The sequence below is a fragment of the Haemaphysalis longicornis genome, unplaced genomic scaffold, assembly GCF_048455015.1.
Source record: "Haemaphysalis longicornis isolate Haplotype H1 unplaced genomic scaffold, Haemaphysalis longicornis Haplotype H1 scaffold_3, whole genome shotgun sequence".
In the NCBI taxonomy this organism is placed as follows: Eukaryota; Metazoa; Arthropoda; class Arachnida; order Ixodida; family Ixodidae; genus Haemaphysalis; species Haemaphysalis longicornis.
Genome location: NW_027526335.1, coordinates 200,919,458 through 200,933,336, shown reverse-complemented (window position 1 = coordinate 200,933,336; position 13,879 = coordinate 200,919,458). Strand labels below are relative to the sequence as shown.

Sequence of the window (13,879 nt, the reverse complement as noted above, 5' to 3'; positions counted from 1 at the left end):
TCGTCGTTCCGTTTTTATTCTTCTGAACTTTTCTTTTGTTTCCTTTTTCGCCAATGATGTATATATATTATAGTGACGTAGTGCCTTTATTCTGCCAATTATTGATTTTCCATCCGATGAAGCAAGCGGTGCTGCACAAATGTCCCGTTTACGCTATTTTTATACGTAATTTAAACGTTCGTTTGCGGAGCTTTTTGTTTATTCTTGGGTTTTGGGACGAGAGGTATAAGATTCATATTTTTGATTTTGAGAGATCATTTTTGTGCAAATTTTATTTTCTGTATTTCCTTTTTTTGGGGGGGGGGGGTATTCTGTTCGACGAACAATCTCCCTTTAGAAATTGCAATGATTAAAGGTGTTACTTCCGCCAAATCTGCATTTTTTGTGGAAATGCAGGGGCTTACGCGGTCCTGGCTATGGGGTACTCGACAAAGAATGCTACGCATGAAGAAAACCGTAACTGGTATTTTAAGAAGCCTCTCAGAGTGAATCATTGTCTGTGTTTTAACTAGCCGTGCGACACAGCCCATGTGTAGTGCAGCTGCACGTGGTAGTGAGCCATTTAAGTCATTCCTGGTTTCATGGAGCTCCAAAAGCTTGTAGCGCTCTTTGTCGGAAAAGGCTAGTTTGTCAAGGGTCCTTTAAAAAAAGTGGTTCATCCTTTTTTCATAGGAATCGGTAAAAGTGAAATTTCCTTCACAGAAGCATTTAAATGTTTATTGTGCATCGATATGAACTTGCACATCGCTATTTATATTTCGTCGGTATGGCACCGCTAGACGCATCAACATTAGACGCTGGATTACACGCGCCGGAGCATTGCGTAAATCCGACTTAAACCCCAGGCGCTCGAAAACCATGCAAACGAAACCGAACGAGTTGTCAGCAAATCGTTTGGTGAAGTCACAGTACGCTAGAGTGAAAGGAGAATGATTTTTGTGTCGGCAGCAGTCTTGTGGGTGTGCTTGGCGAGCGACCCGCCACTGTGGCTCAGTGGCGAAGGCGTTGCGCTGCTGAGCACGAGGTCCCGGGTTCAATTCCCGGCCGCGGCGGCCGCTTTTCTTATGGAAGCGAAAAGCAAAAACACCCGTGTGTACGAGATTTCGGCGCACGTTAAAGATCCCCAGGTTGTCAAAATTAATCTGGAGCCCTCCACTCCGTTGCGACGCCTGCGTTGCGTCGGCGCGTTAAACCTTACAATCAATCAATCAATGCTTGGCGAGCGACGCCCTGCTGGCGGGTCACTTAGGCAAAGGTGCGACCACATTGGTCCTGCTCCGTGGCGTGTACGCCAGACGCTTGCGTTGCGACGAGATCAGCTTCTGGAACGCGGCGACTGCGTTCCACAAGCTGAGCGGCGTTTCACATAGGCGGCGGATGGCTAAACCAAGGAGGTTGTATAGAACTTCTGGAGTGGAGATGGTGCTCGAAAACTGACGCCGACGGCCGCCATCTTGCCGTGGGTAGAAAACTCGTTCCGCGGTACCAGACGCATTGCATTCGTCGCATAATGTACTTGTTTTTGCGGCGCGTTACGTTATATTTTTGCTTCCGTTCTTTTTTTTTTGTTTTCTTTTGTTTTGTTTTGCAAGTTGATTCTCTCATGCGGCTACCTTCAAGCGCACCGAGCTTTTCTTGCACGCGTTCATTTCGCCGCATGTGGTTTCGGTTATGCTCCCCTCTTCGTGTTTCTATAGTTAAGCACTTCGCAAGTCGCCCGTGCGTGCACCGGGGGCGCACACATCTGGTAATTATTTACATTCTTGGACGCTAACAACTAAAATAAATAGACACAATGACATTTTTTTCTGCCCCATGTGTCGTTCTTCCGAGTTCTGTCTTGCCAAAGAGCAGAACTCGTGTTCGTTCGATCCTCGTTCGCGGATGGATGCTCCAAAGGTGTAGAAAGCAGAAATGGTCTGCTCGTGCATCGCGTTCGGCTGCGCTAATCGCGCGAAGAAGGCGTCGGGGATCACCTTTCATCTGTAAGTACTGAGGGTATCTGTTTGTTTTGGGTTTCGAGGGCATTACTAGTATTATAACGTTATGAGTGCACATTTGCCCGCCGTTTGTGCGTGATGTAATTGGAAAATTTGCCGTAGCACCTGCCGTCCGCTTACGGAGCATACCGTGCGCGCTTGTTTACGCAGATATGCGAATGTTTTCGCTCGTAGTTGTGGTGGTCCTGTAGTCGCTTGGCTGCGCGAGATCACATGTTTGTAACTATGTGGGCCGCAAATTGTTTTTCCGCACTAATTTAAATGCAGAGTATTGCTAAGGCAGTTACCGTCAAAAATCAAGGCACTCTTGTTTAATACATTTCCTTTACATCCGGCCATACGTGAATACACTGACGTTTCTCGTTAGCGCTGTTTCGTAGAAGTCTTTGATGCACCGCAATGCTCTCCCGCGTTCTTCGTCCGCGTGATTTTGCTATCAATAGCACGCTGCTCGCGTCCGAACTTGCGCGGTCAACGAGGTTGTGAATGTGATTGAGTAACCTCTTGCGCGTAGCTTTCTTATCAATAGCACACTACTATCGTGCGAACGTGGCTGGTTAATGTAGTCGTGCATCCAATTAAGTAACCTTCTGGATTTGAAAAATAAAGAAAGTCAATGCGAGTGAGACATGTACGTATGGTGGTCATGCTTTCTGTAAAGTGCACGCGGGAAAAAAAAACCTGTTTTAATGAGCTTCAGTGTGTGCCGAATCCATTTCGCAAAATACGATTGAAAAGCTGGAAATAGACCCGCCGCGTTGGCTCAGTGGCTAATGCACTGTGCTGCCAGTGGCGGTCCCAAGGGGGGGGGGGGGGGGGGGGCGAAGGGGGCGATCGCCTTCCCCAAAGAGGTCCTCAGCTTCTTATTTTTTGTTTTTTTCGAAGCATTCCACTTGCGCGAGGTTAAATCCCACTTGTGCGAGGTCGCAAACATGTTGCGACCGTCAGAAATGTGGGCTCGAGTCAGCCGTTGCACCGCCTACGGGGAGTCAAAAACCACTGTTTCGCTAAGTGATTTGTGCGCAAGCGGGTTACACCACATACGCGCACACGCCGGCATGGTTGTCACCTCCTCCTCAGAAGTGGCGCAAAGAGAGGAGCGGTTCTTATTCGCCCCAACAACAACAAAAAAAAAAATCGCCCCCGCTAAAACCAATCTCTGGGACCGCTACTGTGTGCTGCTCATCCCTAGAACGCGGGTTGATTCCCTGCCGCGGCAGCCGCTTTTCTGGTGAAGGCGAAAAGCGAAAACTACTGTGTGAACGAGATTTCGGTGCACGTTAAAGATTCCCCAGGTGGTCAAAATTAATCCGGAGCACTCCACTACGGCGCGCCTCATCGCCTGCGTTGCATCAGTGCGTTAAACCCCACAATGAATCAATCAATCAACCAATCAATCAATCAAAAGCTCGTGCTTAATTTGGTCTTCGGCAAGGGCAAAACTGGGCATGTTGTTTAAACCAGAAAACGTGCATTTGCACTAATATAAAGATTGCAATATCCTGATGGATATGATTGTTGCAGTACTGCTTGAAAACCATTCGAACCGCTACTGCATTATTATTTATTAATCATTAATGAATAAGCATTCATTAATCTTAGCCACGCCGCTAAAAGAAACAAGCGTCAAATAATCGCGGTTTCGCGTGTCCCGCACTTCCAGCGTGAAATCACGGCTAATAGTAACCTTATAACACGGAATCTCTTGCCATGGCGTGCAACATGAGGTAATTTTAATGTTAAGCGGGCGGTCTATTGCCTTAGCTATACCGAATAAACGTTTATTGCAATAAAATTAGGGGTGGTGCCTTTAGCATAGCGCTGCGCTTTTTCCCGCATCGACAGCTCTGTTGACCACCGTAAGATATACACAGGCGAACTCGCTGCTTGAACCATATCTTACGTCAAAACCTTACGCGTAAGGCAAAATTCAGTCTGCCCTCAAATATCGTAATCGATAAACTCGCTTACTGTCGTTTTCTCTCTTGTAAAGCCAAAAAAACGCGACCGCACTTCAGCGTCCCTGCCGGCGCAGCGCCTTTTCTACCCACGGCAATATGGCCGCCGACCGGTTCGCCCGGCTTCACCTCCCCGCGTTGCCCGCTATGGGCGGCCTCCACTCCAGAAGTTTTATACAACCTCCTTGGGCTAAACACAGCAGCTAACGCTGCTACACGCTACCCTATCGAGGCGCCAACTATCGGCACTCATTAGCGTCATGACGCACTACTTCGCTTCACCTCTCCTAGATGGCAGCACCATCTGAATGGACAAATTGGAGGAAAGGACACAAGGCGTGTTTGTACAGTACCCGGGCATGACTTCATGGCTCAGTCGGTCGAGCGTTTCACACCTCTCGTTGCGGCCAGAGTGATCGTGGGCTCGAAACCTAGCTCCACCGCGCCAATTGAACTTTTCCCGGTGATGTCACTTCCGTAATGGATATGACGTCGGTGAAGTTTTTGCATCCCGACATAAAAAACGTCCGTGTTAAAACGGATGAAAATAAATTTGAATTCGCCCAACAAGGTCTCTCCCTCGCTTGTACATAACACAGATGAGCAAGCATTATGTAATCCCATGTTGCTAGCATGACAACGTTCCATGTAACGTTTTATGTAATCGTTCCACGTACGTTTAGCATCTGATGCAACAAGTCTTTAATAAGCACCACCTGTACGTTATCTGGACTTTGATAACAGTCTTTGTAACGTGTGTCAACTCCAGCCCAAAACATCTTCTACAGCCAATATTAAGTAAACCTTGCTACAAAACATCCTACTATTGGCCCCAATCATCCCGTGACATTCACCCCAGGATATTTTGCCTTTTGTAGAGTTAAAAAACAATAAACTCATTACACAGTGCTCCCTTAGCAGAAATAGACATCTTGCATCAGGACATCTGCAATAATATGTGTGAGGTTGTTCGTAAGGTCGCCTCGCGAGACTCCCCAAACACAGGAAAACATTCTACATTACATCAGACCTAGCGCCACAGTATGACTGTATTCAGGTGTGAAATTGTTTGAATGTATATGTCGCAAACATTTTTTCCTACACTTTGAATGGGGCATAATTAGTGCACATTTTTGTTGCACACAAAATTGCGTGCGTACGTGTATACGCGTGCGTTCGTGCATGCATGTGGAGATTTGCTTGGAGTGAGGAGCGATTTCTCACACAAGGTCGTAGAAACAGTAAAAACATTTAGTTGAAAAGAAAATAGCGTAAGTTTGTGTGTGGAAATCGAGCCCTCGGCCTTTGGAAGGCGAGACCCCAAAACACCATGGCTGATCCAAGGTTCTGGTCGACTAAACGTGACCCTGGTGGCTACGTTGCGTCCTTCGACTTGTAAACGTGTGTTTGAGACATGTAGTAAGGAGCACATCAGCAATTTGACCATGTTTATTGCGCAGGTGGCCGATATGTGGGAACAAAAGTAGGTCACCGCTACATGTCGTCACCTCTCGACCATGTGAACGCAAGTACGTGCTGAGTTATAGTATACCCAGGCAGTAGCAGTAGCTGAGTGTTATAGCGACTGAGTCCTTACGACTAAGACAGAAAAAAACTCAAAAGAAAAAACGTTATCATAATAACGGACAGCCCGCTCAGTAATTACAACCACAGATTAACACGCCGACATTACCTTGAGAAATACCCATATGCAGGGGAAGGGCAGCACAAAAGGATTCCAGTTTCAAGTGTGTTTATTGTATCTTTTTATTTTCAGCTAACACATGCGTGAGTGTATAGATCCTTAGCCTATTGGGTAGTAATGGATGCATTAAAAACAGATTGCAGAGATAATCAGGGGTTATCCTACGTACAGTCACATGTTTGGAAAAAAATGCAGTATGTACAAAAAAATGTCTCCAATCCATGCGCTGTGAAACCGGTTGGAAAGCAAAGCTGTAAACGACACCCACAACAATTGTCCAAGCGGCGTCACCTGAACTCACACACGTGGCTCTACAAAGAGTGAAACTAGAGATTCGGCCACCCGTTACCTGGAATTCGCCGGGGCGACGTCCCGAACGCACAAGCGTCGGCCACGGTCGGGCTAGAGTGGTGGACGCCGCCCCCGTAGCCTGTCCTTGCGTCGGGAGAAAGAAAACGTAGAGGAGCGTATTTGCAAGGGTGAGACAGCGGAACCTAGCCATCCCGATGGGCCAGCTTGGGGCTACACCACCGCGCGACACAAGCGCAGACACCGAAACGATTCGGCATGTGAGCTTAGTGATTCCCATTTATACCGATTCAAACAAGTTAGGTTAGTGAGTTTGAGAATTGCGAGAAAGCTGAGGGAATTTTTACAATCGCTATTTATCGAAACCAGTTGCTCATTTCACCTTTTGTGATACCTATTAAAACACACCCGAATTGGTATTCACCAATTTAGAAAACGGAGTCCTATTCGTGGCAAGCAGTGCGCAAAAGGTAGCGTTTCTTAGCGGCCAGTTGTCTGTATACGTGGTTCCACATTTTGTTTTCCCGCCTTGCAAACCAATCCTTAACGTATCTTTGCCGTACAACCACTTAATTGCATCGTGTCGGGGTCACCCAGGAGATGCTGTCGAACAAGTAAATCAAACCATGCGATGCAAGCGCGCAACGGCCGCGAAGCACTCCAGTTTTTGGCCTGTTCTATTTTTTATTTTTATAATAATAAATAAAAATAAAAATAGGGCCAAAAACAACCATCGCTCAAGCAGACGACACAGGCGTCCCTCCAACGCGCCCGCCGGTGCGAGCAGGTAGCTGCGCGCGAGGAACGCTGGGTAATAGCGCCCTGTCGCCGCGCCATCTACACTGTGCTAAAGGAGCGAAAACAGACGTCCCCCTCCCCATCAGCGTTGGGAGTTTCTTGTCCCGCACGCCACAAAGGAATCGTTGGCTGGTAGAGGTAGAAAGCTTTGCTTTAAGAAGCACCGGTAGGAATAGGAAGGATGCATTGGAGAACAATTCCAGTGCTAAGGACAAACTCTCGGTTCTATAACAGAGCTGTCAGGTTCTATACAGAGGTTCCAGGCATTAAAAAAACTACCACGGGAACCCCTGTGTAGATGCGACGCATAGGGGGTTCACGTTGCAGCGTTGGACACCGGAGGAACGGCGCTGGAACGATGGAGCGGAGCGGCGCAGGCACCGCGTTTTATAGCGCACATAACGGTGAGGAGACGCGCCGGCGCCAGTGCGTCTGCCGCGGCTATGACGCTACACAATCCACTTTAATCCAATCCAATCCCAAGCCAATCCAAGCCAATCCAATCGAATCCAATCCAATGCCATTTGCGAGAGAGTGTTCGCTATCGGAGAGGAGAGGGGGTGAGCGGCGGAGAGCGCAGCTGGCGCGGCGAGGAGAATGGGGGAGGGGCGGACGCCGACGACGACGCCGGATGCAGGGACAAGGCGAGTGAATGAGATGCCTTCGCATCTAGTAAAATGACTGGCACATGGGCATTGCCGAAGAGTACGGAGACAACTTTCGCAGTCCCTGCATCATACAGAGTGCTGCGAATCGCCGTACGTTTTCGGAAATGCAGGGGTGGCGGAATATAATTCCTCTCGAATCGAATGTCGCGGTGGCGTTTGCTCCCCCGGCATTTGTCTGGAGCTCTCTCCTTTATAGAAGGCAGTGTCTATGATTCTGTCCAACCGTAACGCCCATAAAAATAGCCGTTTAACGCCATCTCCCTTCGTGGGACTTGGTGTAGCGGTTGCGCCGCTGCCTACCGGCGTTCTAGTCGGTGGCTAAATTCTCGCGAGGTTTTTGTGTGTGTGTGTGTGCCGTGGATAACGTATTGTAATAGCTATTCATCATGACCGCTTTACAATTCACGCGGTGAGAGTAGTAGGCCCTGATTTTTTCTCAACCAGCCGAAGCGCTAGCGCTGACTGAAGCCAAGGACAACGTAGCCATCTGTAATTACGCCTGATATCCTGTAATTATTACGGGTGATTAATAATTAACAGTGATTCTGGCTAGTGAGTTAGCGTTTGGCCGGTTGGGTGAAAATCAAGGAAGGCTGCTCTCAACGTCAGTTGTGTTTCCTCTGGACGGAGCTTTAGTGGCAGTCGTCGTGCCGTCTGGACCGAACTCGACACTTTTCCCTTCGCGTTTCGTTTGGATGAAACTTCAGCAGCTGTTATCGTTGCATCTGGACGGAACGCTAGAAACAGCCTTCCTAGAAACGTAGCATTAAATTGAGAACCCTCTCAATCAGACAACAACAGTCTAGGGTAGTGAACCTTTCCTTATAAAACAAGATTGCGTATGCGGCATGGGATAGAAAACGCCTGCTTCCAATGCAACACCAGGTAACAGAGCAGTGCGCGACCACGCCTTGGTAACATATATATATATCAAACAATCAATCAATCAACTCAACTTTATTTGCCTTGCAGATGGGTACAGGGAAAGGAGCAGCCACAAAAAGCTACACAGAGCAGCTTGACGGGGCAGCTGCCCACCATGTGATTGACAGCAACGGGTCGAACAGATTAAAAGATACAGCAGAGAAAAAATGAAAAAAAAAATGTGAAACACGTGTCAAGTAAACGTAACGAAATGTGCTTAACAGTCATGGTTAGCAAGGCAGCAGAAGCGGCAAAAGGAATTCAACAGGTGCATGTCACAGGTATTTACAACAACAAAAATACAACAGATATATAACACGCGTTCCAAGAAATATTCTTTCAAAGCCGATTTAGAGAGTTTACCGATCTCAATTGAGTTACTTGTAAAGTTATTCAGTGATTTGGGTGCAAATGATCAGCAAGTGATCAAACGAATCAGAAGGTATGGCTTGTTGCAATGCTAATGGCCTTCTGTCTAGCAGACTATAAACACCGATATTGAATTGTTAGGAAATGATCGTGTTATTTTGCGTGAGGTTAGTAATAGTAGTAAAAAAATAACCATCATTCATGCTTTTTCAATGTTTCTAACCGTTGTCAAAAGCGGACAATGCGACTAAACATGAAGTAATGCAAAATTATCCCGCTTTCAAGAGATACTACTAATCGGACAACTTACTTTCCAAATGACATCGCTGTAGAACGAGTTAGCTCGTACAAATACTTTGCGGGTAAAGTTCCAATAACCTCACCTTCTCAATAAATACTGCGTGTATCGTCAGCAACACTAAGATTATGCTAGGGTACGTTGGCCGTAACTATCGGAGCCCCATCATTGCTAAAATTATCACTTTATAAATCACTAGCGATAGTACCCGGTGGTGCCCGGGTGAGCCATTATATTAATGACACTAATGGGTATAACACGTCTTCATTTATTTCTTAGTTGTCATATTCGCTAGTTCGTCGTGACGTGGTACACACTCAGGAGCTCCTGTCTGCTGTCAATACATTGGCTCCAACCGCCGCCGCGTCGTGGCAATGTGAAACGACTGACACTCGTGTTTTACTTCAACTGTCGCTAAACAAATTGCAACAAGATGGTGCGCTCGAGCGAGTGAGTCAGTGAGTGAAAACCGTTTTATTGAGCCGGTGAATTGGGAGTGGATCCCAAGTTCAGAAAGCCATGTGTTGAGCGGGCAGCCTTCGCTCTGGAGGAACAGTTGCCTGGACATCCAGATCGCTGTTAGTCACCAGGTTCTCCCACAGCTCATGGGTGGGAGAGTGGATGGAATAAGGAAGAGGTTGTTTTGCTTGCACTCTAAATATAATATGAGGAAGAGTGCCAGGTTGTAAACACATCTTGAATTCGGCAGGAGGTTGCGCTGGGAACACACGATAGAGGCCGACTGGGTGAAGGGTATCCTTACTTATGGGAGGTGCTATCTCAGCAGATATGAACGGTGCTCATCTGTACAGTTTTATGATAAGTAGTATACGGGCGGCGCGGGGTTGGAGGAAGTCGCAATAGATGGCGAGCGCTAACCTTTGCGCTTTTTACCAGCCCGTCTTCTCTTTTAGATATTTGATAAATGACAGGGCTCCTACGAGAGGCATGTGGTGGCAGAAAGGACAAACAGATGGCGAGCGCATCGCGAAAGCGGGAAACTTCAACTGAATTCCACGTCCAGAGGGGTGTAAATTAAAAAAACATCGCTTGCCTTTTCATCCGCTTGTTAAGACAAAATCATTAAATTGATTTTTGGGGAATTGGATTGGCAGCATTTGCAAGCCAAAATGAATGAGAATGAGAAATATCAACTGACTGTGTGGTTATTGACAAATGTGTAAAAACACAGTTTTTTTACCGAACTCCTGCTTGCCTCTATTAGGTGAGTGTCATAGAAAAACGTTTTACAGCAGTGTTTAGATACCTGAGTAATTTACCCACCTCAACAAAAACCAGTTGAATATCTCAAATGGCGTGCGATAAAAAATCATTATCTGAAAAACAATTTTACCGCTTTTAACTCTCCCCATGGTGGAATTTTTAAAATTTTCAGCAATAATAACCTCCAACAACGTAATGAAAATGTGCTCATGAAATCTGAAACCGTTTGAAAGAGTAGTTTTTGCTAGGCTTGGGAATCACCTGTTAGGCCTTTTTGGCTCGTCAGCCGTGTCATTTGTAAAAAACAATTTGGCCCCTTTAGCGGCGTGGCAGGGCGAAATCCTTAAAATTGGTTCTCTGCATTTGTATAAGTAACATATGCTAGCGAAAATAAGCTGGATTACTGAATCGGTGAAAGATTTATTTGAGAATCTTTAAAGGGTCCATGAAGAGAAAATACAACTTTGTTCAACTTTAACTTTAAAGAGTTAGACTTCAATACCTCACTCACCTCCGTTCCGGCCACGAAAGACGTTTTTTAACCGACAAAAACGCAAAAAATACTTCGGAACTTTCAAATTTCGCGTCACGGTGACGTGTCATAGGCGCGAGTGACGTCGTATGGGCCAGCACTAAAAGCATAACTTTCAGTTGGTTAGGTGCGCGTTAGCATTCGAGTGATTCAATCAAACGGAACTAGCGGCCCCACTACAATCGTCCAGTCATGTGTCCTGGCGATTGATTAGTTCGGCCGCCGTCAATCGCCCAAACAAGATTCTGTGACGTCATAGAAAAGTTGCTCGGAACGGGCTAGCGACTTGCCACAGCTCCACACGTTTTCTTTAATATCTCCGTTATTTTTTAGAAGTTTGCGATGAAAGCGGTATCATCTTTATCAGGACAAAGCAGCCTTTCTAATAAACCAAACTTGTAGTTTGTCTTAATGGCTCCTTTGAGAACCTCAGTTTTTTTCCCAATGCGGAATCACCTAGGCAGTGTTGGTTAGGGCGAAATCCAAAAAACTACTTTTTAGATATTCTTAAGGGCTACGTATATCAGCAAAGAGCGCTTTAGAAATGTGAACGGGTGAAGGAAGTAATCACGAATTTAAGAAAACACAATTTCCCCCTTTCCCTCGGTTAGGAGTACAATTTCCAAAAGTCCCCCATTAGTGAGCCTCTACGCCATGTCGCAAATGTACTCCCGAAATTTCAAGTCTCTAGATATAGCAGTTTTGGCTGGGCGTTGATGAGTCCGTCAGTCAGTCAGTCAGTCAGTCAGTCAGTCAGTCAATCAGTCAGTCAGTCAGTCAGTCAGTCGGGCACTACATTTTATAGGTATAGATTGACACATTCCACATTCGCATACGCATCACCCGAATCAGTTCCAAGCCAAGAAAATCTAATTGGCTATCTCGAGCTTGCGATCTACCCCATTAAACATTAAAAAGACTCTACAACATTTCCAATAAACGCTTTCCCTCTTTCATTCGCGCCTGGAAGCGCTGTGAAAGCTATACTTATAGTGGCTCGTCACAGCAGATACCCCTTCCGTTTATGCTTTGTTTTTGTGGCTTTCCTCTTAAAGTGGCGATCGAATGCGTTCATTGCTGCAACTAAAAGTAAGCCGGCCAACAGCCCCTATACCGCCGTAATGACGTAATTCCAGCGGTCAAAGAACGCGAGGACCGGGAAAGAGAGAAAAACATTTTCAGCAAGTATTTAAGGCATCTGATGGGCATAAAGACTTCATTTCGGCTGAGACGCCGAAATTCGGCTGAGACGCCCTAATGAAAGTACTGGATGTGTTGCTTGACTACGTCCTGCAAGCATTGACGATTTCGAAAAAAAAGTTGAAAGAAGTGTTTCGGGGTCCTTTTAACTGTACTGCAAACACAATATCATTTAGAATAAAGTTCCACTTTCTTTTTTTCTGTTTGGCAGAACACTTTTCTACCCAACCATAACCACTTTGCCCTGAGCGACGAGCTCGATCTTACTCTCACCCCACACATCGTGTGATCACCGTCACAACGTGAACTTGAACTAGTCATAATTCTCAGTCATTTTTGCCCGTCTATTCTTAGAAGGAAACCACCTTCCCGCTCACCCTTGTACCTATCAACGATAAACAACTGCTCTGTGAAAGCAAAGCGAGCATTTCACACGGAGGAACACAATTAGATTTAGCCTGGTGCAACCACATTGACGTTTAGTTTTGACCTCGCTCATTAGTTTTTCGTTCCTCCTTTGCCTTTCATGATTACCAATTCTTTCCTAGTGTCTTTGGCCCTGAGGATATAATTAATAAATGAATAAGCTGTCGCGTCATTAACCCCTTCTACAATACAGCATTAGGACATAATCCGCACAAGGTAAACGAGTCTAGGGCTCAGTGCAATGGAGAAAGGCGTATCCGCATACTGTACATAAAGATTTAAACAACCCAGGTGTGAGGGAAACTTCCACAAGCCCTCCGATATTCCCAGAGAGGACGGCCAGCTAAAGGGCGTTGCACGAAACCGACTTACGCCTTGCGTCAATCCCGGCGGCTTCTCGGTGATGTGCGACCGTCTCTTTGGGACAGCATATTCGTCTGCGCGATTCTGGGGGACTGCGAGACGTCTACATCCTTCCAATGAAGAGGCGCGCACTGACCGGCGAGAAAGCGAGGCTACGCAACACGGCCGGAATACAGGGCCTCACGGCGTCACGGCTAGCCGTGGCTACACCGCCACTACGCGTACGCTCGCTGGGCCTTCGTCAAGAAAGAGCTCGACGGGGAAAAGTCTGCGCCGGGATAAGTAAATATGGCCGCCGTGGTAGCGGAGAATATGTAAACATCCTTCTTTCGTACATTTGGCAAGACAAAGAACAAACATGGCTGGCTGGGTTTTTTTTTTTTTTTTGCATTTGGCGCAATGCATTTCTCCCAGGTTTGAGGTGTCCCTTTATTCTGTCGTTTTTTACAGCATTATTCTTGAACGTGAACGACTGTAGTTTCTTCCCTTCTGGTTATCGATCATCCGCAGCATTAACGTAGTAGCGGGGTCGACTGATGGCTAGGGGTCCACGAACGTTCGTTGCAGCCTAAAGACCAATGCATTAAAACGCTGACAACGGCCCAGTTTGCTTATTTTAAAAATATGTGACTTCTGTACTGAAATAGAGAAAACTCTCCCTTTGTTAAACAGCTAGCGCCATCTACGGAAAACTAGATAAACCAAAATGTGTATCGTTTATTGTTAAAGCAAATCTTTCTACCTCTACCAGCCAACGGTTCTTTCGTGGCGTGCGGGACAAGAAACTCCCAGCGCTGTTGCGAAGGGAAGGACGGTTTTCACTCACGGAGCACAGTGTAAATGGCGCGGTGAATTCATCCAGCGTTCTTCACCCGCTCCCGCTGGCGGGCGCATCGGCGCGACCCGGCTTTGTCGTCTGCTTTAGCGACGGCTGTTTTGGACCTGTTTATGCGCAGCTTCGCGTCCATTGCACGCTTCCTTCGCACGGCTTGATTAAATTGTTCAACGGCACCTCCTGGACAACAGGACACGACGGAAGTAAGTGTCGTACAGCAAATATACCTTGAAGATTGGTTTTCGGGGCACGAAAACAAAATGAAGACAA

The 13,879-nt window shown here is 46.6% G+C and overlaps 1 protein-coding gene across 1 annotated transcript in view; it reads right to left on the bottom strand.

Annotated features, from left to right (window-relative positions):
* The window catches only part of LOC144175931 (flavin-containing monooxygenase 5-like), a 34,790-nt gene extending 21,805 nt beyond the window's left edge, over positions 1-12,985 (bottom strand). The window contains exon 1 of the mRNA XM_077705004.1: positions 12,784-12,985. The gene's annotated coding sequence lies outside the window, so the exon portion shown is untranslated. The remainder of the gene's footprint in view (positions 1-12,783) is intronic.
* Between the last annotated feature and the right edge of the window lie 894 nt (positions 12,986-13,879).